Source organism: Nicotiana tabacum, chromosome 16 (genome assembly GCF_000715075.1).
Source record: "Nicotiana tabacum cultivar K326 chromosome 16, ASM71507v2, whole genome shotgun sequence".
NCBI lineage: Eukaryota > Viridiplantae > Streptophyta > Magnoliopsida > Solanales > Solanaceae > Nicotiana > Nicotiana tabacum.
This window is the reverse complement of record NC_134095.1, coordinates 70,674,708-70,680,656: the sequence shown is the minus strand read 5'-3', so window position 1 is coordinate 70,680,656 and position 5,949 is coordinate 70,674,708.

Below are 5,949 nucleotides of genomic sequence, written 5' to 3'. Positions count from 1 at the left end.
AGTGCAATTTTTGATTTTTTTTTCAAGTTTATGAGGGATACATAAACTAAAATTTATATATATACTTTTTTTTGTAATTTTTCTTTTTGCAATAAAATAAAGTAAAAATAGTTAAAATAGCTATACTAGACCCAATTTCACATATTCACACTAAAAATGTGAAAATTCTCGGGGAGGGTCAAAAATCACGTGCTTAAAGCCTGCAATGCTCGAGGTCACGGTGACTCTCAGAATGCTCCAATTCGCCTAGCACAATATCTCGATCCCCTTTTTCGTTCAGAAGTTTATGGAAGTAAGTCTGCCATTTCCTCTTAATCTGGGCATCTTCCATCAGTATCCTACCATCTTCGTCTTTGATGCATCGTACTTGGTCCAAATCCCGAGCCTTCCTCTCTCTCAACTTGGCCAGCCGAAATAACTTCTTCTCCCCGCCCTTTTCCCCTAGTTCCTCGTACATACGACCATAAGCCGCAGTCTTTGCCTCTGTGACTGACAGTTTAGCTTCCTTCCTAGCTACCTTATATCTCTCCATGCACTCTCGCCTCTCCTCTTCACTTATGCTCCCCACTAACTTCAGGTATGCCACCTTCTTCGCGTTCAATTTACCTTGGACCACTGCATTCCACCACCAGTCTCCTTTATGCCTATCAGAGACACCGGTCGAGACCCCTAACACCTCTCTTGCAGATGCCTTTATACAGTCTGTTGTTGCTGACCACATAGTGTTTGCGTCCCCACTGCTCCTCCAAGCTCCCATAGCCGACAACCGCCACTCCAACTCTTGGGCTTTATCCTTAGTTAGGGCTCCCCATCTGATTCTCGGTGATCCCCGAGTAGAGCGTTTCCTCCTCTCTAACCTAATACCAACGTCTATCACCAAAAGTCTATGCTGCATCGCAAGTGTCTCTCTCGGAATCACCTTGCAATCCTTGCACAACCCGCTGTCACACCTCTTAAGGAGGAGATAGTCAATTTGAGTCTTTGCTACCACATTTTGAAAAGTAACCAAATGCTCTTTCCTCTTCGGAAATCTCGAGTTCGCAATCACCAACTCGAAAGCCTTAGCGAAGTCCAACAACGTGGTACCTCCTCCGTTCCTCTCCCCAAAACAAAATCCTCCATACACCTTGCCATAACCACCTGCGCTCTCCCCAATATGACCATTGAAATCCCCTCCTATGAATAGCTTCTCGGCAGGCGGAACCTGGCGCACAATCTCATCTATCCCCTCCCAGAAGCGTTGTTTAACTTCTTCATCTAGGCCCGCATGCGGCGCATAGGCGCTGATGACGTTCAGGGTGTACTCTCCAACCACCAACTTAATAACCATCAATCTATCATTCACTCGTCTAATTTCGACCACAGACTATCTAAGTTCCCTATCCACTAAGATACCCACTCCATTCTTACCTCTCTCGACTTCTGAGTACCAAAGTTTATACCCATCCACATCCTTCGCACTCGACCCTACCCACCTTGTCTCCTGGACATACACTATGTTGACCCTCCTCTTCTGGAGAATCTTCGCCAACTCTATAGACTTACCCGTCATTGTACCTACGTTCTATGACCCGATTCTTAACCTATAGGCACCCCTGTTCCCTTTACCTCCCTTGCCTCCCGACCCACCCCCTAACCCCTTCGCTACCTCCCACCCCACCCCCAGAGGACCTGACCTTACTCGACCATACCAGACCACCGCCACTATACCTACGACAAACTAAAGGGAATCACTAACATTCACACAAATCAACGGGCAAGATAGGCAAAGACAGGCTACAACTATAAGTGCACTAATACAATGGATAAACTAATAGGAACTATGATTGCAACATCTTAACTAACACAATAAAGGGGAAAATGAAAAACGGGAGGTACCAACTCCCGCGAGTAGAACCTGGGAATTGTCTTGGTATATACGACGAAGTTGCGTCCACCTAGCACGTTCGCATCCAACTCCTGCCGACCCTTGTCGGGGTTGTTCCTTTTGCTTGCACACGCGCGTCCCGCTCACCGATAATAGCTAGAGTCCCTAACCTGAAATACACACAAAACACCACGAAGACAAACAGAGAAGGGGGATTGTCACCGCTACCACTGGTGAGGCTCCACCCGTAGCAAAGGAGCGCTAAAAGGTGTAATAAAACCTTAAAATAATTTTTGAAAATAAATAAATAAATTAATTAAAAATAGTCAAAGGAAAATGCACAAATTATTAAAATAGCAGTAGGTAACTAAATAAAAGTGAACTACAAAATTGCAATAATTTCTAACAAAATTTTTAACAAAGATAATATGAACTAATATAACTAATCTGTTAACTAAGTTAAAGTAAAAAGTAGAAAAATAAAAAGACAATCGAAAAAAAATGGGGTTGCTGTGCTAATAAACAGATAAAATTTGCTGAATTGCATATTCAATGGTTAAGTGAAAAGTGCGGAGAAAACGAGAAATGAGAGAGAGGAGAAACCAAAGTGTGGAAATAACCGTTAGGAGCGCTGGCCGCTCAGTCGGTGCTTCAAGAAAAATCAATCCAAGAACCAAAAATACCACCAAATAAGCACTTACAACAGAACATACACAATTAAAGAAAGAAATAAAATCCCAAACAGCAAACAACAAAATAAACAATAATTTGGAGAAACAAAATCTAGGATTTTCAGCTAATAGCTGATGTGCATAAAGCTAGCTAGCTATGACAACACTTCAACCAGATCTTGTCTAAAAAGAGGAAGAATAGACGCGGGAACTAAGCAACAAAAAGCAGTAATTGAATCAACCAAAAGAAAGCAAGAGAAGAAAAGAGAGGAAAAGAAAACAGGGGGTGGGGTGCTTACTTGGGTCCGGTGGTTACCGGTTGTACGCCGACGCTGGCAGTGGTAGGGGGTGGGGGTTTGGGGAGTGGGGATTGAGACAGAGAGACGCTTCTTGAATGGTCCTTGAATGGTGGATTTGAAACTACAAACTCAACAAACTCATTATATAAGTTTCAAGGTCCTTGAATGGTGGATTTGAAGACTTTAAGAAAATTTATAAAATTTTAATATAAGCAAAAAAACACGAAATGCAAAATCTGAGCAAGTATAGGATTTTGACAGAAAAGTGATGAGATTACATAAAAAAATGACGGGGTCATCTGGATTTCATACTCTATCAAAAGAGAAATTTATAAGATTTTTCATTTCAAAGGGGAAAGGGAATAAAGTAAAAGGGAAAAAGGGATAGGTAGGCCGGATAACATGTTTTAGCCGAATAGCTAGTTTTTGTAACAAACTTCCGTATAGGTAATTATTTGGGGTTGTGTGGGCATTTAGTATAGTTTTCCCAATTGGAAGGGATTGGGTTATTCTAACGTCTTATACAGAGTACTAATGTGAGCAGCTTATTTTTGACCATGTTTGAATTTATTCCTACTTTTCTCTACTCACTACCCACTTTTTCCACTTTCTCCACTCACTACCCATTTTTCCCATTTTCCCCACTCATGTTCCCCACTTTCCCCACTTTCTCCACTCACTACCCACTTTTCCCACTTTCTCCACTCACTACCCACTTTCCCCATTTTCCCCACTCATGTTCCCCACTCTCCCCACTTTCCCCACTCACGTTCCCCACTCTCCCCAAAAAATATTTCCTCCACCCACTCTTCATCATTCTCTCTACCTATAACACACACATCAAGACCTCACCTTAAAAAAAATTTATATATAGAAAAAAGCGCATTTTACAAGAGAGCTCTCTTCTTTTTCTTGGATTTTTTCTCCAAGCAACAGACAAATACAATAGATCTCACCCTTTCTTCCCAAGAAAAACGGCCGCACACACTCATTTTACCACGGAAGCTTCTCTGAAAATGCACACCTGAATTCACACCCAACATTTGAGAGACTCACTTTGAAAATTTCTTCACACCCAAAAGAGCTGAAAGCAAAGGCTTCAAAATTCAAAATTTTCAGCTGGATTCGGGTAAAAGTTTGCTGCTCTGTTGCTACTGTTGAAATTGCTTGTTGAGCTCCTCATGTGATTTGGATTCTGCTTTTCTTTGGCTTATCTCTTGGTGTCCGCTTAACTCTGTTAGGTCAGTCCCAAATCCTTTGTATTATGTTTTGCTGAATGGTTATATAAAGTTATTGAATTCTTTTTAGAATTTTGGATTTGCTCAAAAATACGATTTCTGCTATTCTAGTGTGTCATGGATGAATGTTTGGTTTCCATTTGAATAAAGTAGTGTAATGAATCAAAAATATTAAACTTTAGATTAAATGTTGACGAAGTAAATGCTGTAAAGATTTTGGAATCTATTATTTGCTTTGGGAGTCTTTACTCATTTTCTTTAATTTCCACTTCTTGTCATCGAGGAAGAGAGTAAAATCCAAGCAAATTTGCTCTTAAATCGAGGATCTGATGGCCAGCAATGGTTATCTTTTAAAAGCAAACAAGCCGTAAATTACATTCTATACTCCACTTTCAGAAATAAGATAAGCGGCATCATGAGGTATATAGTTTTTTTTAGTAGCAAAAATATAAAGATATATAGTATCACATGTTTCAACTCGTAGGCATAATGATTCCTCAATAGTTTGTTAATGAGTTGTTTGTACACTCCAGCTTTTACAACCACAATCTACTTTATTTATTTGATTAGTTTAACGTCAAAATTTGTCCCTTATCCTCTCTGCCTCACGTTTTCTGGTTCTTGGACTTTTTGCCTCCTGATTTATCCAATCCTTTTTTTACTAGTCTATGTATTTTCATGACTTGTACATTAAGTTACATAAGTCGAGCAAATTTAAATATATATCTTCCTTTTTTACAAAAACTTTTGAAGTATGTATATATTCGTGTATGTATAAAAGAGATAGAAAACGCAAGCTAAAAAAATAGAAATTGGCTTGAACTTTCGTAGTTTACTTTAGATGCGTTAATTGAATAATTGTCATAGCTACGGGTACGGTTCCCGTAACGTAGTTTGTGACACCTAGTTACTAAAATCCAGAGGTACAGTTATGTGACCCGGCCACAATTTAATCTTTAAAAAAAAATTAAACATGTTGTAGATCGTGGGTACGGTTCTCATGACATAATTCGCAATATGTAACAATAATTAAATAAAAGTGGTTATAAGGTAAAAATACACAATAGTTTAAAACATGTATTAAAATCAGATAATATGCCAGTTATAATAGTTTAAGCGACTGTGCTAGAACCACGAAATTCGGGGATGCCTAACACCTTCTCCCGGGTTAACAGAGTTCCTTATTCAGAATTTCTGGTTCGCAGACTTCAAAAAGGAAAGTCGAAATTTTCCTCGATTAGGGATTTAAAATAAATCGGTGACTTGGGACACCAAATAAACTATCCCAAGTGGCGACTCTGAACAAAATTGAATAAATTAATCCCATTTCGAATAATGTCACTTTAATTGGAAAAACTCCCTTGTACTACCTTCGGGTGTGTAAAAAGGAGGTGTGACAACTCTGGCGACTCTGCTGGGGACTTAACCCAGAATCTCTGATTCAGGGTTCAAGAATTCGAGCTTAGAATAACTGTTATAGTTGGCTTGTTTTATTTGATTTTTACGTCTTGAGCCTAATGTGCTAAATGCCGCTTTTACCGCTTTGATATTGTTTGGACTGTATATAAATTGCTACGAAACCCTCCTCTCTCTGAGTCTTCTAAATCATCTGGGAAGTGTGCACTTCGTGTGACTTCTTTTCTGTTAGAGTCTTATCCCAATTTTAGAACGAGGTTCGGACAAGTTGCAAAGCCGGTGAAGCTTCTGTATTCCCGGTACGCTGCCCCTCGGCTCGAGCTGTCCGCTCGGGTAAGCTAGGTCTAGAACAATAAACCCAGGTTTTTAAACCTAGTATAACAAGCCTCATGCCGGATCCCTAGTAGGAACGTTTGTTTGCATCACGTGCATTTGACCTTGGAGACTCAACACAGGGG